Source organism: Pteropus alecto, unplaced genomic scaffold (assembly GCF_000325575.1).
Source record: "Pteropus alecto unplaced genomic scaffold, ASM32557v1 scaffold166, whole genome shotgun sequence".
NCBI lineage: Eukaryota > Metazoa > Chordata > Mammalia > Chiroptera > Pteropodidae > Pteropus > Pteropus alecto.
In genome coordinates this window covers 10,026,174-10,050,564 of record NW_006439757.1, presented here as the reverse complement: position 1 = coordinate 10,050,564, position 24,391 = coordinate 10,026,174, and positions in this window count along the sequence as shown.

Genomic DNA, 24,391 nt, shown 5'->3' with positions numbered 1-24,391 from the left:
GCATCTCTTTATATGGTATATTTATGAAGAAAATATTGTAGCTATAGATATTTTTAACACTTTCTTCTTTTAACCTATATGTTAGAGTTCAAAGTGATTTACACACTACCATTGCAGTATTATTTTTAATTTGACTATATACTTACCTGTACAGTGAGTTTTATACTTTCATATGCTTTCTTGTTGCTAATTAGTGAGTGTCCTTTTACTATAGCTTAAGAACTTCTTTAGTATTTTTGGCAAGGCAGATTTAGTGGTGGTAAATTCCCTTTTGTTTGTCTAGGAAAGTGTTATTTCTCCTTTGTTTCTGAAAGACAACTTTACATATTGTTGGTTGGCAGCTTTTGATATATCAGCCCACTCCATGTTTTCTGCTGAGAAATCAGCTTATAGCCTTACAGGTATTCCCTTGTATGTGATGAGTCTTTTTATTTCTTGTTGCTTTTGGGGGAGTGGGGAAGCAGCAGTAGCACGGCCCCTAGAATGACAGGGTGCAGCTGTGTCTTAGGCCTAGAAGGCAGGGTGCAGTAGCAGCACACTCTAGGGACAATGATTCTAAGTCCAGATTCTGGCTCCAGGGAGCAGTCACAGACCAGCAGCAGCTTGCCCTAGTGATGACAGGTCAAAGCCATGACTTAGAACTCTGAGTAGTGCACACAGCAGAAGGAGCACGACCCTGGTTACGGAGGGTCAAAGCCCCAAATTAGGACTCCGAGGTAGGGTGAGGAGCAGCGGCAGCTCAGTCATTGTAATGACAGGTCAAAAACCAATACTTAGGATCTGGTGATGAGATGCAGAGCAGTGACAGCTCTGGTTCCTCCGATGACAAGGTGCTGTGGTGTCCCAATCCCAGAGAGAGGGCAAAGTAGCGACTGGGGTCCTTGGGGGCAGGTGTCACTGCAGCAACATCTGCAGCTGCAGGGAGGAGACACAGTGGCAGGGACTCCAGGTGACTATGTCACCTGTGTTCAGCATGGGTGAAGATGTGGGAGTCCTTAGTAGCAAAGGCTATAAATATCCATGGTGGTGAGGCTTGGTGGGATTCTGTCTCTTTCTTTTATCCCAGTAGGGTAAAATCCGGCCAAGAGAATCCCTTTAGGCTCCGCACTGCTCTTGACTGAAGGATAGAGTGACTCAGGTAATACGCTTGCTCTGCTTTTTTATGTGACTATCTTTAGTTTTTGTGTTCCATAGAGTTTCTACTGCTTCTTTATTATCTCCCAGAACTATCTTCATTGGTTTATTCATTGTTTTTGTTGTTTTTGTGTGTGTGTGGGAAATGAGTATTGGTACCTCTTAAACCTCCAACTTACTGAAGTCATCTCAGATTGTCACACACATCCACAAACACACGCATTTGCTGAAATTTTATTGTAATTACATTGAATCTATAGATAAATTGGGGAGAATTGGAATTTTTATGACACTAAACTTTTCTGTCTATATATGTATCATTACACATTTTATTTTTTATTTTATTTTTTACTAAATTTTTTACGGTGACATTGATTAATAAAATTATATAGGTCTCAAGGGTACAATTCAATAATACATCATAGGTATATTGCATTGTGTGTTCATCACCCAAAATCAAATCTCTTTCTGTCACCATATATTTACCCCTTTTACCCTTAGCTACCTCCCCTCCTCCTTTCCCTCTGGTAACCACTAAATCATTGCACATTTTAAGATATTCTTATATTTCTTCAAATAAACTATAAAATTTTTATCTCTGTATATATTACATGTTTTGTTAGATTGATTTCTAGAAATTTCTCTGATTATCTTTTTTTAAAGAATTTACTGGTAATGTAAAAAAAACATTGTAGTTCAATTATTTATTGTTTTCAATGTTTGTATATTGATATTATGTTTACCTAAATTATTGCTCTGTGAACTGTTATTTTAGGTTTTTCTTCAGTTTTCCTTTCTTTTTTCTATAAGCTCTTCTTCCTTTGTGGATGTCTTCAGTTCCTTGATATTCTTTTTAGGATGATAAAAGGTTATAAACTACTATTTTCATTATACAGTTAGGTTGCAGAATTCTCTAAAATCCATGCTGCTTGACAATTCCTTAGGTAAGCAGTTTCTGTGACAATAGTCACTGACAGGCATGACGATGATGAAGTAAACCACCTGTATATGTTGTGGCAAGGTCATGATCGATAACCTTTGTGTTTTCTTTTCTCATGAGGCTATAGCAGCTGTTTACTTAGATAACAGTGACTAGTAGTAAGAATATATACTAACACGTTTTTAAAAAATGTTGATACCAGAAAACAAATAACTTAATAATAATATGTAAATAAATAATGATGAATCCTATGAGAAATACAGTTGCGCAAACATATCTGTTTAGTACTTGTCTCTTCCTGAAAATATCATCCATCAGTATAACAAAGAGTAGAAATACAAAGTAAGATAACATAGGAGAGCAGAGAGGGAAAATCAAATAGAGAATGTAAAATATAGCCTCTCTCGTCCCCTAATCTATTTCAGACAGAAATCTTAATGAACATTTTGGTGAATAAGGCAAGCACATTTACTTCTTTTTAGTCAGTCAGGAAAATGTATCCTTCATTTTATAGTTGTTGTTCAATATCGAGTACCCACTATGAAGAAAATAAATGTTCAAGGGATAACTGATTCATACTAATATCTCCGTATGCTTATGAAGAATATGTAGTGATCAAGTATAGCGGGAAGAATATAAATCTCTAATCCCTAATAAAGATTGGTTTTAACTGGGAATAAATATAAGACTGTTTGAGTAAGATCAAATGCTATGGAAAAAAACCTACCTATCTATCCTTGGTTTTATTTTTATTGTTCTCAATATTTAGCAAGCATCTACTCTATGTGAGAAGAAAAAGAAAAGAAAGGAAAGGGGAAAAAAGGAAAGAAGGAAAAGAAAAGAATATACGTTTCTTGTCCTCATGGAGTTCTCATGTAGTGGGCATTAAAGACTCTGATTTGTAAACGGAGGGTTGATGTTGAATACAAATATTATCATCCTAAAATAGCTATTGATTAATAATAGTGACTATACAATGAGGGTCTGACATGCAAATTTCTGTGGGTAAGTAGTGAAAGAATACACATAACTGGTATAAGAAAAATCTGGAACCTTTTCCATATTAATGAGAATTTACTGAAAATACTCATTTCTGGTATTCTGAAGCCAATGCCATTGAACAATGAATTTTGATTAATTTTAGAAAACACACAAATAGTGAGTGGCTAACCGAGGCGTGTACCTCTTTTATGCAACTGTTCAAAGGCAGATGATTCGGAGATGGATTAAAGTAGACATGTTTCTAGATCCACGAAGTTTCTAGTGTTTGGCAGTCCTCAGAGTCCCATCTATAAAAATATACATTGCCGTGTTTCTTGTTAAGTATAATTGTGAAGCTAGGTTCTGGAAGATAAAACACATTTGTTTTTGAAGACATAATAATATTCTAATAATAGATAAATAAAAAACATTCAAAATTGTGAATTTTCAGGATTTTTCTAAGTTATATTTCTTCTTTAAAAAGAAACCATAAAGGATAGTTAAACTCACATTAATTTTACTCCTTGCCCTGTCTTACATATCATTGCTTATCTGTAGCATTGTTTCATAAATTAGTTCATGAAATTGTTCTACAGCACTTTATTGAAGCCTCTCTACACTTTATTTGGGTAACTTCATTTTCTAAGTATTTCAGATTAATATTTTTGAAATTTAACAATATCTGAATGATTTTTATGTTTTAATTGGAGATAGTGGAAGATAATATTTCAATCACAGTTTCAGAAAGCAAAATTCGAAATGTGCTAAGTAATGGTTCCGAAATTTTTCCATTAATTAATTCCTAAAATCTCAGAGAAGATTTTTTTTAAGTTTCCTGATTCTTATTTTTTAAAGGAACATCACTTGAGTTACATACACACACATATATATGTATATATATGTATATCTATATAGTTTTATAACTATATATATATATAACTATGTGTATAGTTTTATGAAAAGAGAATAAAAACTCAAAGAGAAAAAAATGGGAACCAGCAGGAGGCTCTAAATAGTGCATTTTCACTACAGAACTATAGACATTCTGAAGGAAATAAGAGAGAATAAATCAATATTTGACCTTTAATCATGTGGCATTTATTCTGTTGATAAATGTTTATTTTGACCAGCAAGTACACTGAACAATTGCCAATGAACTTAAACCCATGACAAAATATTCAGTGCCATATACAACCTAAAATAAAATGATTTCTAATTTTAGTATTGACATCAATTCACCTGCATTTAAAAATTTTAAATTTTATGATGTGGGAAATAAATTCTAGCTGCTAATTGTGAGATACATGATAAGGAAAATTGCCACATTGATTGCCTTGCATTTTCTTAAGTTAATATGTAAAGTACTTTGTTAAGCTATGGTTCTCAAATGTTGAAATAAATAAGATTGCTATATATTTTTTTAAATATATTAACCTAGTCATAGCATTCAGAAGGTTTTTGGTAAATGCTTTAAAACTTGCTTTGAGAACCATTTTTTTGTTTTAAAAATATTTTACAGAAAGAGAAGGGTTTAATCAAAAATTTACTTTAGCTTAGATATTTTAGTTGAATGAATTATAGTATTTCAATTTATGTCAGTTTGCAGTTTAGAGTTTTCTCTAGAATTTTGTTGTTTATTTAGCACAGTAAATATGTGGAGCATTCATTATATATTTATTTTATTATACAATGATAACATGAGAAATCTATTCTCATAGAACTAATGCTTTTCTATTTATCTATATATAGTCAACTATTTCGAATGGTTCAAATAGATTTGAATAAGTTTTGCTAATGCTGTACTAATTATTAACCATTGTTTTTTTTTCCCCCATAAAACTGTTTCTATAACCAGCTTATTGGAGAAATAATCTAATATTGAGCAGAAGTTCTGAGTCATTGTCTTTTATATTTTATGAAAGCATAAGGTAAATGTGAAGGAAAATCCAATATTCTTTTGAATAATATGAGTAAAATATTGACTGGATTCTATATCTATGTATTTCAAGGCTTGATGTAACATTAATCTCTAAGCTAGTAGTACCTAAGACCCATATAAATCATCCTTAATAACCAAATATATAGGAATAAAAGAATATAATGTCTTTTCATGTCAATATTATTCTCAACTATACACTTTAATAATTAGTTTTGTTTTTTAATTTGCTTTAATTTTGTTTCCTAATTTTTAATTTGCATGTTTCTAGGATAGAAATATTCTACATATAAAGAACCAAACAAATAATTACAATTTAACATTATGTTTTCTTCTTCAACTATTATGCTTAATAGCTGCAACCTACCATTTCTCCCCAATTTATTATTATTTCTATGGTTTATCCTTTCATTCTGAGTAGTAAATCATTTAAAAATAAATGTCGTAAAAAAAAAAAATTAGACATGAAGTGCTTTTTAAACAAAATATTTCTACCATACAAAAAAAGACTAGGTAGATGATGTATATGACATAGTGAGACAGCAAAAGTTTTCTGCCTGCAGTGAGACAAATGAAATGAATGACAGTATTACCGATGAGCATTGGTAGTGGTTGGTAGTGACCTGTGTCAGTCCTCCCTTTGCTTCCATTCAATAAAAAAAGTGTTTGATTGAAGGATTTTTCTCAGGCCTTAACAGTTACTTCACTAATGATCCCGATTTTGACCAGCGACCCAGAAATGAAACACTACATTTCACAGAACTCTTGGAGTGCACTATAAACAAGACTTAGAAAATGTCATGTCCTGGAAAACATGAAATCTAACATACTGGTATGTGTCTTATACTCAAAATTGAGTTCAGAAATAAAATGTTTCATGGGCCACAGAAGGTGGTTAGGTCTAATTTTGAAAAGAAACACAATCTTTTGTTGCCTAAAAGTAAAACACCAGGAAATCTGAAATATGAAGTTACTGTGGTACCAGAATGACCACACAATGCCTTCCATAACCTAGAGGTGGCATTTCGATATTATTTACAGCTCTGGGGAGACTACCTGATTTTTGAAAAGTGTTGATTTGAGAAATCCTAGAGAATCCAGGTTTGCTTACATACGAAAAGTCTTAAATCTGTCTTAGCACCAGCTGATTGCTAGCTGGTTATTTTTTTAATCAAAATGATAATTATGTTGAACTTCTTAAGAAAAAAATTTGCTTAACAATTTATATCCTGAAGTGTTCTGTTTTTTGATTCCCATGACCAAAGAAAAGCACCATTTAAACTTAATGAATATTTAATTTAAATACAGTATTTATATATATGAAAATAATTTTGATATTATTTAGTTTTCATAATTTTATGTTTTTGAGAAATATCTTTGATCATATATATGATTTGCAAACATTTTCTTGCATCCATGTTTTTCCTCCTTATTCTCTTAACAGTATCTTTTATGTCCAATTTGTCATTTTTCTTTTATGGATTGTGCATTTGATATTTTACCTAAGCAATAATTGCCTAAACCAAAATCACAAAAGTTTATTCCTATATTTTACTCTTGAAGTCTTATAACTTTTGATTTAGCATTTAGGTCTATGGTACAATTTGATTTAATTTATATATGATGTGATTCATACTGAGGTTCCTTTTTTTGCATATGGCTATCCAGTTGGTACAGCACCATTTGCTGGAAAACTTTCCTGTATGCATGAAATTGCCTTTGCACCTTTGCTGACAATGGATGGTATGTGTGTGGGTCTATTTACAGATTCTCTATTCATTATCTCTGCTTTTGCCTATACCAGGTATCAGCAAACTATTTCTATAAAAGGCCAAATAGTATGTATTTTAGACTTTGAAGGCATCACATTTTTATTTCATTGTAGTAAAATAACCTCATGGGGCCATTGTCTGCCATATTGGAAGCTTCAGGTCTAGAAAGAGGTAAAGGTCTTATTTTATATTTATTTGATTACTCAAGGATGCATACTGTAATCACTATCCTAGATATTTAAAAAAAAAGAAAAATGTATAATTACTAAGCTTATTAGGTATAAAGATGGAGTGATAAAAATATTCACTTAATCTAAAGGAAATCAAGAAAGAAAAAATAGAAATCAAATGTTTAAACACAATTATTTCAGAAATTACATTAAATATATGAAGTGAAGGCTACAATTATGTGACAAAGATTGTCTGACTAAATTAGAAAAATGACTTAGCTAAAATATAAAGAAAGTAAAAAATTAAAAGGAAAAACATAAAAGGAAACATGAAAAAAATAAAAAGTTATACTATAGAAAAACTAACACAAACAAAGCTGATTCAGTTAAATAATTAGAAATAGATTTTAATGTAAGATACATTACTACAGATAAAGAGTATCTTTACAAAGTTAAGGGTTTTACTCTGCTAAGACAATGTAATAAGTTTACTTTTATATACCCTAAAATATAGAAAAGTAAAAATTGACAAAACTATTTGAAATAGCTCATTTGACAATCATATTGCAAGATTTTAAAAAGCACCTCTCAATAACAGATAATATAAATAATAATATATTATGTTATGATATATGATAGTATAATAAATTTAATGTTTTATATACAAATATATAATTATATTTAATTATATATGTATATATAATTTGCAATAATCAACCCTAGAAAAAAACTTCATGTTTATAAGGTTTTGAAAGAGGCAAAACTATAGTGTTAAAAATCAAAAATGTTTTAAAGAAGTGAGAGAGGATAGAGGTTGGGTGAGGACAGGAAGAAGTCTTTTTACATCCCAGAAATATTTAAGTTCTTGACTTGGGTAGAATGTATATGGCCGTTCTCTTTGAGATAATTTATTGGGCTGTATACTGATGTTTGCCTCCTATCTATATATGTTTTATTTCAGTATTTTTTAAATCAAAATGTATATGTATAAACAAAGAATTATTGTATGGAACTGATTCATGTGATTAAGGAGGCTGGCAAGTCCATAATCTACAGAGTGGGTGGGCATGCTGGACACTGGGGAAAGAGCCAATAAATGTAGTTTGAGTCTGAGAGTCATCGGCGGGCAGAATTCCCTCTTGCTCAGGAGAGAGCAGTTTTTAGTTCTATTTGGGTCTTTACCTGATTGGATGAGGCCTACCTACATTATGAAGGGCAATCGGTTTAACTCAATGTCCAGCAATTTAAATGTTAATCTACCAAAAACATTCTTACAAAAACATCCAGGATAATGTTTGTCCACATATTCAGTCACAGCACCCAGCTAAGTTGACACATAAAATTAATCATTGCACTCCTTTTTTGAAGTATATTTATATAAAATTATTCATATATTAAACAAATTAAAATTCTTCAACAACATAAATGTTTATGATATGCAAATTAGAGAGTGATATACAAAGGACTAAAAGCTATTGCTTTCATTCTTTAAATCCCAATGGATTTCAAGAGATCAGTGGAACTAGTATTTAGGCATGGCTAACAGAATGCTATTGAGTGAATTTGGGAAGAATATTGAAAGGCCAAAGTATTTAAGATTATGTTACCAATTTTAATTTTAAATAAAGAAAAGTTTCTTTTATAGCCAGAAAAAAATTATGTTTAGCCAAATGTAGTCTAACTGAATAATGATTTGATGACGACATATCCTGCAATGCTGAACTTGTATTATCTAAATTACTGCCTGCAAAGAAATCAGTCTTTATTTAGTGGCGACTATGCTCTTTAAACATAATATACAGGGCTTCTTTTGATAATTCTGCTGGCAAAATAGGTAGGCTAAATAGTAGTTTTCCTGTAGGTCGATTAGAATTTTAAGGATTTACCTTTTGGGTTAGTTTAATGCATCTGTCAGATTGAGTCTTAAATTATATAGTAAGCTGTAAAGGTTAAATTCTTTTGTAATGGCATTGTTTTAAGATCTATTATGCCGATTAACCCAAATCTCTAAATGGCTTTTTTATTATCTGTAAAGGTTGATTCAATTGAAAGAATAGTCTGAGTCAATTGTTCTCATCAGTTAAGTAGTACCTTTCCCCCAAAGTTTAAACTTGCCTCTGTTAGTGTTTTTTAAATATCATTATATCTTTGACACATTTATAAAATTTAAGTTGTGTGCTTAGAGTTTGAATGAATGAAAATGATATGTCTTCACAGTTAGGAGTGTGTTAACGGTCATTTCTGCAGCCTGCCCTGAGAGACAGAAAGATATAATTTATTCCTTAGAGATATGCAAGTACATTCCATAATTTCACTTTTCAATAATTGAGCAAAGGGATTAAGTGAGTTTATTTCATTTTCTGCTAGAAAACTAAGAATATGAATAATTAATGGCCAATTAATAAATATCTTTCAATTACCTTCACCTGTGGCCTATGATTTCCAAGCTTCCTCTGTACTCCTCTCCAAACCTCGTAAATGTGGATCACTAAAAACACACAATACAAGCAAATTATTCTATTTGCTCACAAGTAATGAGATACATGTTTTTTAAAAATCTATTTTTTTTTATCTTCCTGCCCTTTTACACACTTTCCTTTACTGAGGTTCATAGTCTCAGTTCTGCCAGAGAGAGAAAGTGGAAAATATGTTAAAGTAGAACCCATATTTAGCATTTGAATTTGTAAAATAAAATTGCATAAAGAAAAAGAAATAATATTTTCCTGATTGATAGTCATTTTTAAAGAAATGTAGAGTAGCATTTTTGAAATTGTAGTCTGTAACCACCTATGTGATAACCACCTGGGTACCTTACTTAAATAGAGATTTCTGTGGCCCCACACAAAATATCTGATCCTCAGAATGGAAAATTGAGATGATGTAGGAAGAGAGTGATAAAGCTAGGATTCTACATATTCATTCATAATTTTTCTTTGCACATATTTTTTGTTAAATCGCTGTTCTAGAAGATTTAACAAATAGGTAGAGATTTTTTCAAGTAAAAGAGAAATGGTAATATCTGTAAAGCAAGGTTCTTCCCAATGCAAACATTCTACTTCGGTATGTTTTCAAATGAAGAATTATAAGAAGTGGCATATACAATCTAGCTAAGAAAGCCTGATAGGTCAAATAAGTCTAAATTCTACGTCTAGAGCAAGTTTTCCCACCTCAGCACTATTTCCACTAGATAACTTTTTTATCTGTGCATTCTAGGACTTTAACACCATATCTGGGCTCTACCCATTAGGTATCATTAGCATCCCCATCTTATTTGTGACACAACTAAAAATGTCTCCAGACACTGCCAAACATCCCTGATGGTTAAAATTGCCCCCAGTTTGGTTGAGAAACAGGTCTAGGGAAATGTTTATGGGAAACATTCTTTTTCTTGTGTATTCAGTTACAAGTGCCTTGCACTTTGATGGCAATGAAATCTGGTTAGTTTGTAGAATATCTGTCATTGATATGGTTTATATTTCCAGTTTTTATCACAATTAGCCTACAGAGGTTGGTCTACCGCTGACACATTGGCTTTCACTAGAAAGGCTGCTGTTTCTTTCTGCTTCCTTGTTTTATTGATCACCCTTTTATGTTACCCAAGCAATACTCCTGTCCTTTAATATGTTTTTTTAACTGAGTTAATTGAGAGATGACTTCTTCAGATCAGAAGTAGATGTCAGTGTGTAGAGACTCAAAAGTTATTTCAGAACTATTTTATTGTATATAAATGCTTTTTATCCTTTTTAAAAAGTATAATACTCTGTAACTTGAATTAGATACATTGCTCATAAATTATTTGCTAAGTATAAACAGTAGTAAACTTGGCCTAGTAATTTTGCATAAAATCCCCCGTCTTCCATTAACTTAATTCCTTAATTTCTCATCGGTAAAGGATTCAGTTTAATGCTACATTGGGATGTTCTCCAGTGATCTGCATGATCAAAAGTTCCCAAGGTTGTGCCACTCTCAGTCCCAACGTGAGCTTTGCTGTTCTTTTGATCTACACAAACAACTCCCTGTTGATATCACCAGAATCCCACTGAGGACCATGGGGAACATGTGGCCTTTCTATTGTGCCCTTAGGTTCATAATGAAGAACAAGCCTGAAACACGTCAAAAGCTATGCTGCACTGTCAGGCAAATTCTAATCATTGTAAGCTCAGCAGCTTTATTCTCTAGAAACAGTAAAATACTGTCTGTAGAAAGCCTCCTACTCGGGCATAAAAGTGGAAAACAGCGGCAGTATATGCATTCCCATTAGCTGGAGTACTAGAATTGTCCGTGGTTTCCTTAAAACTACTTTCTGATCAATCTCAATGAAGCACTTTATTCTTTATCCAGTAAAATAAATTTAAACTAAAAATTAAAGTAGTTTCATGTGCAAAAAAAAAAAAATATGTTTATATCTTAAGGATAAAAGGATTTTTTTTTAATTAAAAATAATGTCCCCAATATTAGCAGACCTCGCTGTTTGTATTAAGGTTTCAGAAATCACAAGGGGGCACTCTTTTACTAAATACATCAGCAGAAAGGACAATGATTTTAGTGTTTGACTTTTTTTTTTTAAATAGTTTAAAATGATGTAGTAGTTCTACCCGTACACATCTAATTATGTTTCTCAATGCTAAATTAAAAATATTCTAAACACGTGACCCTATACATAAAAGTAATAATTAAAAAGCTTTTTTAAAAACTTGTTTGTGACAAAAATATTAGAGAATTAAACTTACTTAAAATTGTAGTACAAGAAAAGGACTTTCTCTTGAGAATGAGTAAGAATCTCAACTAAGAACATAAGTTTTAGGATGTTTCTTTTCATTTATATTTTAGGTATGCAATTTTTTTGAAATGTTTTTTTTCCTGCTTATATTAAGAAGGATATTGATGAAGGTGCCATTTGTAATGTTTCTTTTGTCAGCTAGTATACATTTTTATCTTGCCCTAAATTTTATATTTTAAGCAATTTAGCAGAAATTCATAATATATCCTGCATTAAAATGAAATATTATTTTTCCTGTATAATGATAATACTATTTTGAGTGATTCAGGGATGATAGTAATATTTCATGATGAACACAGGTACAATATCTACTGTTATGATCAAAATTGGAACTGAAAATATTAGATGGTAGGAATGGAAATAAACTAAGTGGTCTACATGAGTACAAAACCAGTATTATAGTAAATAGAAATATAATCTATTATCCTGACTGATAGAAGTAAATATGAAAAATAGAGAAGAACTTCAAAATAACCCTAGCACTTATAATTTCAATACTTTCCATGTAAAAAAGATAAGGGTACTTCAAGATGAACAATAAATGTCAAATTTATTAATGTGGTATTACCATTGCAATTTAAGATGATTCATTTAGACTTCAAATGTTTCAAATGAAAGATTCTGATTAAAGTTAATCCAATAGATAAAAATGTTATAAATCATAAATATAACATTTATATTTATGATTTATAACTACCAACGATACCTCTAGAAGGCCCAGAGGAAATAAAATTTGCTAGTTAGCAAAAAACAATGTTACAGTTAGAAAACCTAGATATACCTCTGGCTCTCATTTTATTAGTTGTGCAACTGGAAGTGAATCAATTAACCCCTGGGGTTCTTCATTATGCCACTGCAAAATGAAAAAAAAAAAATGTAGCTTAAGTTTTAAAATCCTTCTCTCTCATATATATGATTCTAATAATTACCTTTGACACTATTTTTACTTGTTATAATAAGCTTTCAGTTGCAGTTTGTTCAAGCAATTAAGGATCAAAACTGTTGGTAAAAGAAACAAAGTACTTTCTTCATCAAGTTCTCAAATATCAGGTTACATGGAGCCATGTATTCTAAGATTGCAATGACTGTTAAAATTTTAAAACAATATAATAATAGTTTATATTAGGGTATATTTAAGAAATTTGCAGCAAAATTGCAGCAAAGTTATATGAATTTGAAAAGGAAATACTGGTGAACCAACACTAGAGATATGACAGTCCTCATCATAATGAGCCATCATGAAGGTTTTTTATGGTTTCTTCTCATTATATGAAAATTTCCCTCAGGATTTATATCAGCTATAGTTATATCTTGCTTGTAATTCTGGATATAAAATTGTATTATAAAGATTTTTTGAATGATCTTTTGTGTTATTATTTTTAAATGTTACTATTAACTCTTACACCAAGCACTCATTTTTGACATTGAATGTAATCATCATATTTCAATAATATTTGATGAGCTTCCTTTCAGAGAAGCCAAGCTATATGTCAAAGGCTCACAACTAGTTTTAGTAACAGGTTTGGAATTAGAACTCATGTTTTCTCACTCCAATCCCAGTGATTTTTTTCAATAATGTCATAGTTATCAGGAAATACATTTGCCATACAGATCACCATGAGGCTCATGCCTTAGAATGACATTAAATTTTGAGGTAGTAAGTACTTTTAAAATTATATTTATCATGATTTGTTTCTAGTAAAATAAAATTGACTTTAATTGCATGGATTTCTCCAAAAAGAAAGTCCAAGTTTCCTGGCAAACCATTTTATTAATATTACTAAAGAATATATCTATATCATGGTCAAAACTCTGTTTTGAAAAAAATACGATAATAACACTTACAAATGGATGGTAAAAACAAAATTGAGATGATTGGAGAAGTGTTTACAAGCTAAAGGCATTAGAAAGAAATAAACCATTGTTCTTCATGACACAACCTATTGACTCATATCTGAAATTCTGAGTAATTCACACGTGCCAGGACTGATAAATTACATTGAGTAAGGGTGATGCATATAACTGTACAGTCTCTCTATAATATATATCAAGATTTGAGCCTGAAGCATCTTCTACTTTTACTTTTTTCCTTCCTTTCTTTTTTCTTCTTCTTTCTTCCTTTCTTCAGTTCTTCCCTTATCTAATTCTCTTCTCATATAAGCCATCCTTATTCTTATCTGTCCCTATCTTTTCCTTAAAAAGTTTTTCTTTTTTTTAAGAATGTGATTGACTGTCTAACAAACTTTTTCACAGTGTCGCACTTCTGTAATATTTTGAAGAGTATTTTTAGACATGCTAGTGAGATAATGCTTGTGTTTGTTTCCCATGTTTTTATTCTTCTGAATGATTCATTCATAAATAAGTGATGGGTTAAATTAGACTAGATTTTTATGCCAACAAATCTAACAATTGGTTGAATTCTTGCTTTTCCAACACAACTTCAATGAAAGTAGGTGACTCACTGTCTTTTTAAATGTATATTGTTAATTTTTCTCTTTTAGAAAGCAACAACATTCATTATAAAAAAAAACACTAAAATGTAGAAAATTACACAAAGAACAAAAATATCTATTACATTACTATTATTTCAATGCTTAATATTAATATTATCTTTGTTGTTTTGTGAGTTTTTTTCATATTAATTTTGATAAACTTGGGACCACACAGAATATACGATTTCTTTGTTGTTCTTTTTGTTTGTTTGTTTGTTTTTCTAAATATAAAAAGTCACATGTTCTTTTAAAACCTTTGGAAATACTTTTAATTGCTGCATAATATCCCATTGGTTAATTATCTAGTAACATCACAAAAATTCTCAATTGTTTATCATTGTATAATAAGTCTGCATTTTTTCTGAAGCACAAGTATTCCTCATACCACTGACTAGGTTATTTCACCTACTTGTAGCTATAAATGATGCTATAATACATATTTTGAATGCAATATTTTGCTATTGTTACTGCTTTATTTCCTTTAGTAAACTCCCATAAATAAAATGTTGTCGCAAAGGATAGTAAAAATGTAAGGTTCTTGATAATAAATGCTGATACTTCTCCAAAGATTACGCTACTTTATTTTCCCACTAGTTGCATATGAAACAACTGATTTGATAAACATACTTTGTCAAGCCACCAGTGATTTTCAATCACATGTTATTCCACTACAAGTAACATGAATTCCAAAACTTGCCCCAATGCTCTCCATGATGTTGTTTTCCACAAGTGCTAAATGGCACCAAGGGAAGTATCCCTTTTAAAATTAAAGTTGACTGTAGAGAAATTCTCTGTTCTAATTAAGAAATTCTTGTTGTTAAGAAAAGAATAAAGAAATCCTACCCATATTTTACAGCTATATTTTGACATCCTTATTGATTAGGTGCCCCTTGAGGATTTTCTTTTTCACTCAATTACTATGTTACATTTATAATGTCATCAGAGGATGACCTCAAAAATATTTTTTTCAGTGATAATACATCTTAAATACAAGCTAGAAAGAGCACTACCTAAGGCTAGCATGGTGAGCTGTCAGATTTTGTTATACCCCCTCCTCAGGACACTTTGACCTCTCTTACTGTCTACTTCAGGCTGACCCATATTAACTGGACTTCCAAACTGATTTACATCTTAAACTGGATGTAAGATGCTGTCAAAAAATGATTTGTGGATTTCCATTTTTTATATGGCATCTTACTGTTTTTATTTATTTAAGAGATGCATATTTATGTTCCTCAATTAAGAGCCAAACATTAGGCACCAAAGATACACATTTAGTAAAGAATCTCCCTGCCTTTAAGCAGTTTAGATTCCAAAGGTGAATGAGACAGACAAATAATAAGAAAAGTGATCATTTTGTATACAATGAGCAAGTTGTACATAAGCGAGGCAACAAGCAAAGTCACCTTTAGGTTTCAGAGCCATTTGAAAGAACAGTAGAAATTTAAAAGGAACTGTCTAGGAAGAGGAAATGGTATATGTTGACATAAGGAAAACTTTACATATGTATTATGAAAATCCAAAGTAAGAAGGACGTGTAGAGGAAGGGGTGATAAGCTGTAAACTGCCCCAGAATTTTCAGAGATGAAAATACAGTGTTATTTGTGACCTCAGGGAAAGTAGTTCCAGTAACGTGGCATGAGCAAATGCTGGATAGTGTTGAGTAGAGCAGTGAGTAGGGAGTGAGAAATAGAGACAAAGAAATGAAATAGAAAATATAGATTAATAACCAGATGGTGAACAAAATTAAGGGAGTTTGTTTTTGTTTCCATTTTCAGTAGTAACTCACATTTATTAGCCACTTACTCTGCATTCTAAGTGGTAGAAATATAGTAGAAAAGAAGAATAGCTATTCTCAAGTCACTTTCTATTGGGGTAGGCGAGGGATGCAATATTAATATTTACAAAATAAATAGGTAATCTTAGGTATAGGGATTCAATGAAGAAACCAAATGCGGTAATATGGCAGTTAGCCACTGGGAACAGTTGTTTGGGCAAGGGACTAAGAAAGCCCGTATGTCGAACTGATATTCGTATTGCAAATTAAATGTTGAAAAGAAGGCAGCCATGAAAAGATCCAGTGGAAGAGGATTCTAAGAGACAAATAAATGTGAAAGCCTTGATACTGTTACGAGCAACTCATGTTAGAGGGACAGAAATTAGGCTAATGTGCAGTGAATGAAGGAGAGAGAGGAGATGACAGAGGAAAGATTGGCGGGAACATAACAAAGGCCATGTGGGGAGGAGTTAGTGGTTCCACTTTGTATTCTAGTTTCAATGGCAACCTATGAAAAATTCTTAATAATATATACATACACATATATATATATATATATGTTTTTTATTTATTTATTTTTTTTAGCAAAATTGCTCTGCCTGCTCTGTAGACTTTAAGAGAGGGAAGAAAGAGCATGACCATGAGTAAAACCAATGGGAGTTGAGTTTGCTGGTAATAAAACTGCTGCATTGGAAGAAAATATTCTTTTGATAGTTGCAGTATTTTCTTCAGTATATTGCATGCTGTGAAATTGTGGATGCTACTTAAGCTTTATAAGCTTATTAGCCTCTGTTTCCTTAACTTTGTAATGGGTTAATAAAAGCAAGTTTCCTACTTCTTGCTGGTTTCTTGTTTAGATTAAATAGGGACATCTCTGTGAATGTCTTGAATAAGCTATAAAGTATTTGTCTAATGTCGTTATGGGCTGTTCTGTTAGATTGTCATTTGGCAAGAACATCTGCTTGCTCAGAATTGACTCTGACATTGAAAAAGTTAAAAAGAAATATAATGTACAACAGTTTGCTTTTGCAAACCCACTGAAAGCACACATTTCTGTGAAATGTGACTTAATGATATTGTTTTTGATGTTTAGTGACTTATCCAAATTCCCACAGCTGTTTTAGCAGACCTGACACTAGTTGATTCATTGTACTCAAATATCCCTTCGATATTCAGAGATCAAATATTAACATTCCAGCCAGAGAGTTTAATACTAAGAGATTAAGGGATAATCAAGTCAAGAAATATGGCAAGTTATTTGCCTATCTATCTTATTTATTTGGGTGATCGTTATCCTAATTAGGTCTAAAAAGACCCAAACATGTCTGTAAATCAGAATTTACAGACACGTTTCAGGAAATAGTGAAGGCTTGTGATGTTCTCATCAGTGTTGTCACTGTGGTCACTCTAACAATTTTTACTTTTAAATCCAATAACACTCTAAGCTACCTAGACTCTAATGATATGTCTGACTTTTGATGTGTTCTAAGTACATTCTTCTGCTAATTCAACTCAGGGATACAAAATGCAATTTAACATCTAAAAGACATTGTGATTTTTTTAAACCTAGGATTTCTCATTTGTTTTGCCAATTACAAGTAAATTTAAATATCTCACCTAGGAAATTAGTTGACTTTTTGACCTGTAATTTTCCAACCAATTCCACACTTATCGCAGTGCTTCATTCCATTTGTAATCAGAATTTTTTTCCTCTACTGAAACTCTCTAGACTCAAATACTTTTGAATTTTTTAAACTCTGAAATAATTGACCAATTAATCTATGGCAAGATTATATATTACAAGGAGTAAATCTGTTGCTTCAAAATGAACCCAATTTGAAACTAATATTTATTCATTTCTTTAAAAATTGGAAACCATCTACGTGCCAGGCGTTATCCTTAGCACTTGGTATATATCGTTGGACAAATATTCTTGATAGACATGGAACTAAGTTTCTTGATGCATTTAGACACAAACAATAAGCAATAAGCATAAGGTTGAATAAATTATATAAATTATATAGAAAGAAATACATACTATGGCAAAAATCGAGCAAGGTAAAGATTTGTGCATTGATTTATTCTTTTCCTTCTGCTGATGCACTTTCACTGAATTGGCAGCCTCAGCATCAAAATCTACATTTACAGTTCCGCTTTGCTGTTCAGCCCAGACTGGCAGGCATTTCCTAATGCCATTTCCTAATTCCTGTGGGAGAGAATCTCATGGTTCCAACTTGAATCAGGGTTCCAGTCAACTAAGGACCAGAACCAAAAGACCTTAAATCTCCATTTAGAGGCTCATCCCTGTGTATAAAGAAGTTCTTACAGAAAGGAGATTGGCCTAGATGCACACAGTACATTGCGTTTTTATCCTCCAGTTCACAAGACCATTCCATGTTATAGGCTAGAGGCAGGTTGCCCTGTTTAATAAAAGAGTTATGGGAGGAATGTCTTCTCCAGAAGTGTTCCTTCAAATTTCTCAGATCTCATCAGTTAGTGCTAAGTCACTAGGTTTGGAAAATTAGTGTCTGGCATGTTGATGCATTTGTTTTGGGGGGCAGGCTATTGCCATAACAAAAAAAGTAGAAGATTTAGGCAACCCATTGTGTCAGCTGGTATGAGGTTATCAGGAATTTTGACACCCCACTAGTATATTTATCTTAGATGTGCTTTCTTTGTCCTTTAGTCATTAACTCATATGAAGATTAAAAAGAAATGGAATTTCAATGACATTTTATTAGGAAAACTAGTTCAGCAAAAATATCCAAGAAACATCATTTTGTTAGTTAAATATTGTAAATACCCTGAAGGCAACACTTATATATCTTACTGGGTATGTAATATATGAAAAAGCCTAAAAATTTAAATATATAACTTAATAAATGATTACCAATCTTTTTGCAAAGGCTGGCCCAACTAAGATATCTAAAATCATGTTTCCATTAAGAAAGACCACGTTAAGTGAACCAGTCTACTTCAAACTTATGGCAAACACATAGTGTCTACTAAAAAATTAGAAAGTTTTGGAGATTGGATTTTTTTGCATATATTCAATGAAACAGAAACTCAAATGTCATTCACATAAGGAGAAACATTTTATTCTCCAATATTGGTGAATCATAGGGACACGTTTCCTATAATGAAGACAAAAGAAGACACTAAGCATGTTATTCATGCTTTCATTTAATAAATAATTTTTGAGCAAATTCAAAAAAAAAGTTTCATAACCCTAAGTTATGAAACTTAGGGTTCAAATGTTGAATTATTTATATAATCTGATCTTGGGGATCACCATTAAAATTATTAAAAATAAACTAAGTATTAAAAATAATTAAAAATACTTAAAAATAATTAAAATAAGGTGGCTTTGGGATGCATCCTGGTCACTTGACCATTGACCTTCTCCTTTCCAGGCTCCTAGTGCCTCCTGGCATGGAGATTTAAAGACCCGTGGGGGTCGCCCGTCTGCCCTGGGTCGGGGGGTCGGGACATGGGGAGCCAGGAGGCAAAATAAATAAAATTAACAATCATCATCATCTATACAGATAAGCTAAAATAGATGCATGAACACAAAACACTATGTATTCTGGAAGCATAGAGGAATATCTAGCTTTGCATAGCAGAATAGAAGAAGTTTCCAGAGAAAGGAGGTATATCAGCTGGTCAAATAAAATTATTTTCCTAGACATTATAAAACGAAAAGTCTTCAGTGGGAAGTAATCAACACACATGAAAGCATAGATATGTGTAAGGGAACTGATTATTTAGGAAAACTTTAGTCTGTGTATTGAAGTGAGGAGACGTAAAGATCAGACTGGATGTGGTAGACATATGACACAATGTATTCTGGGATTAGGAACCTTATTTTGTAAGCCAGTAGGAAGCTACAAAGTCATCAGAAGTGTTGAAAGAGGAAATGGTATGAAGAGAGGCTCAACGTTTATGTCGTGAGGGAATAGCAAATTAGAACAATAGTGAGATACCACTACCCATCTATTAGAATAACTAAAATATGAAACACTCGCACCAATGCTGGCAACAGTGTGGAAACAGGAACTATCATTCATTGCTGGTGGGACTATAAAATGGTGCAACTACTTTGGGAGACACTTTGACAGTTTCTTACAAAAATGAACATACTCTTACTATACAATCAAGCATTCGTGCTTCTTGATATTTAAGCAAAAGAGTTGAAAACTCACATCCACACAAACCCTGCACACAATGTTTATAGTAGCTTTATTCATAATTGGCAAAACTTTGAGAAACCAATATTTCCTTCAGTAGATGAATGGATAAAGAAACTGTGGTACATTTATACATGGGATGTTATTCAGTGATTAAAAAGAAATATGCTATCAAGCCACAAAAAGACACTAAGGAATCTTAAATGCATATTTCTAAGTGAAAAAAAAGCTGACCTGAAAAGGCTACATACTGTATAATTTCAACTATATGATATTCTGGAAAAGGAAATACTATAAACAGTAAAAAGATCAGTGGTTGCTGGGGATGAAAAATGCGGAGCATTTTTAGGGTACAGAATATTTTGCATGCTACCATAATGTGGATGCATTTTATTACACATTTGTCAAAGCCCATAGAATGTACAACATAGAATAAACCTTAATGCAAATTTTATATTTTAGTTAATAATAATGTATCAATATTGGCTCACCAATTGTAACAAATGTACCACACTAATGCAAGATGCTAATAATGAGGGAAATTGGGGAAGGTTGGTAATGGAATGAAAATTAATTATTTCAGTTTGACATAGATTGTGTAAGTACATGCTTGTTATTAGGTAGAATAATGTAATAGCAATGACTATATCTAAGATCCAATAAGAAATGGATATACATATGTGTTGAAGAAGAAATAATATAGAACTTATGTTAGGTGTCTAAGAAACATCAGAATTGAGAAACAGATGAAGGAGCCAGCAAAAGAGAGGGTGAAGGAGCAGTTCAGTAAGTGCAGAGAAGAAACAGTAAGCTGGTTTTATGTGAGCTAAGGATGAGGACGTTCTGTTGCGTCAAATGCTGCAGACAGATGAAATAGTTTATGAATATGAGAAAACAATGTGAAATCTAGGCTACTATTTTTAGCAAAGTGGTGGGATGTAAGCCAATTTTTAGTAAGTTGAATGAAGAAAAGGATTTGAGAAATAAAATTGTAAGTGTAGAGTAATAATGGAAGAGTATGATAAAGTGAAAGAGGAAAGGCCAGCTATTACTCTGTCATGACTCACTCTGAAAATGTCAAGGCAGCTCTTTTACTTTATAGGTCTTAAAATGGGAGATTTAGATCTCTGATAAAATTGTGTTGTTGTTGACATAGCATAAGCTAGTTAATCATATGCCGATGAATTTGGAAATGTATCCATAAAATGTGATAAGTTTATGTGATACTCAATGTATAAAGGAGATTCCTCCAGAATATATTTAGCAATAAATGATTGAATTTTTAAAATAATGTTTAATTTTCTACTTGGGATAGTAAACAGAATCCTCTGGAAAATTAATGATACTTTACAGAATTACTCGATGACCTCTAATCTGTGCTCTGTTTTAAATTTAAGATGAAATCATTCTGAAAAGTATAGCTTTTATTTTAAAATAATATATTGGTTATCATTATTTTTCTTATTAAAAGTTGATTTCCTAAAATAATCAAATTGACATTTAGATAATCCAATCAACATTTAGATAATCCAAATGGTAAATCACACTTTGCTTTTGTTCAGCATATTTATATTACTCTCCAAAAATGTTATCAAACAATAAGAATAATTATATCACTATCGAGATGATTTAATGAATGAGTAAGACATTCTTTTAGAAACCCTTAGAACAGTAAAAATTTTGATTATTTATTTTCTGATGTGCTTTTGGTTGTTATAAGATAGTTCTTAAAGCAGGTCTATGTTCCTAAACAACTTCATTAGGATTTTTTTTTTAAAGCAATACTTTCTTTTAATCTAACTGGGTATTCGTCACATTTTTTTACTGAAAATTTTTAAATATTAAAATATAGTATATAATATATTAAAATAAATGTAAGTTCTCAAACATTCATGTTCTTTAGTTGGGACTATACATAAATAGTGCAATATATTGAAAATATTACCAGAAAAAATGTGCTGTCCATTTGTATTGGTCTTTTGAGGAGATTTGAAGATTAAACTTCCTTGTCTCCAGCAAAAAAAAACTCTTAAGAAGGTCATGGCATTGTTTAAATTTTCTATTTAGAACAATTAAATCAGTCCCATAAGACAACTTTAGAAATTACTAAGTATTCTATGGCAACAGGATCTCTATCAATGAAGTGCTTATCAGGTTGCTATGGTCAATTTAACTAAATTAAGAACCTTTGTTGGCATAAAAATAGTCAAATTGCTACAGGATAATTACAAATAATTGTAGAAAATTCTGAACCTTTCAGTTTTATCTAGGATAAATAACCATGAAATAAAACAAATTGAATTATATTAATGTAGCAAAGATTTGCAAGATTGTAAGTGTGTAATAAGAAGTAATTGGTTATTTTATTTATAATACAATCATACAATGTAGTATCATGCAGTCATTTAAAATTTTTTATTGAAGACTATCTAATGACATAAAAGAGATTAATAATATTTAGGTAAGGGGAAAATCCAATTTTAGGGCTTTTAGGGGGAAAGACTAATAAGTGATGTCCCTTGTGTAGCTTCTTGAGAACTGACCCCAGTCTCACAGGGAGAAGATGCCAATTCTATAGCCTTTCTGCTTAGATTTAAGACCAATTCATATAGGGAAGGGATTTTCTGCAAATAGGAGTACTCACCTGTTTCATGTGTCTCCTTCAATTTGTACAATAATAAAGAAAGAAAGGATTGTAAGTAACTGGTCCCCAAACATTATTTAATTTGTTGCAAATTAAAGTCACAAAACGTTAGATTTTGAAGATCCCCTGGAAGTCATCTAGTTTCACTTGATATTTTATTAATAGGAACATTGAAAAATTGAACTGTTGACCTAGTCTAAGTTGTGCCATTGATAGCTCATTTGGGGCTAGAATTCAAGAAATGGAAGGTATTCAAAATTCATCATAGCTTTTAAATACCCCCAAAAACAAACAAAAAAATCTGATAAAATTTAAACAAGAAGTTGTCAAAGCCACAATTTCTACTAGTCCCAGTGTTAGACTATCACAACTATCAGAAAATAATAGATGACTTAATAAAACACAAGGAAGGATACGAAGTTTTAGAAAATAAAAACTTCAATTATGATCATGTAGAATATACCAATGTAAATGTATGCATCACTCTATAATTAATAAAAAGGAAATATTATTTTTAAAACATGCATTGAACATTCTCAGAATTTGATTATTTCATAGGCCACAAATTTCTATAAATTTTAAAAAGTTCTTTCAAGCCATAATCTATGTGTATAAGTTAATACTTTCAATAAATACATATATATTCAAATAAAAAACTATCTGCATACTAAAAAGCATACATCCAAACAATTTTTTGAATGAATAACTGTAAAATGAAAAATGATTGAGAACTGAATGACAAAATGTCAATATATATGAACAATTGTGTGATGTGGCCAGAGTAGTAATCAGAGGGAAATCTTAGCCTTAAAATTATTCATTAGAACACAAAACAAAAATAAAATAATTTTATTAGTAAAGAAAAATAAGAGAAACACAAAATTATTCCCCAAATGCTTGAAAGAATAAAGAAAAACAAAAAGAAAACAGAACTGATCGATAACATCTGGCACAAATGATCAGGAAAGAAAAGGAATGAAAAAACAAGATGAGCAATACAAAAGAAAACTGAGTAGATGTGTTTAGAATTTAACATTATAGAAGCACATAATGAACAAATTGAATTTGGTAAATACAAAAACCTAGGAAAAATGACATCTTTTTTTGCCAAATAAAATGTTATGAACCAAACCAAACCAAATTCTTTAGAAATTATGAAACGTTCTCAAAAGCTATCACCAAATAGAAACAAAGCCAGATGACTCATCAAAACTGCAACATACAGGCAATACTTATTGTTTATTGGTTTATTTACTGTCATAGTAAAAGATGAAAATGTTTCCACATTTATTTCACTAGTGAAGCAGGATTCTGTCTTAAACTCTAAACATGAAAATCCCAGAGAAAATTTTTCCTTGTAAAAATAAAAATTTAATATAAAATATTAGAAAATTAAATTCAAATTTTTATTAATAGATCATAACCAAACATGGTTTATCCCCTGGTTTGGAGAATCTGTTTATTTTCATTTGTTTTAAATGACAAACACAATCAAATTGATCAACTTTCATGTTTTTACTTTTTGAGTTTTGGTTATACTTAACAATATAGTCTCCATTCTAAGATTATAGATTTAAT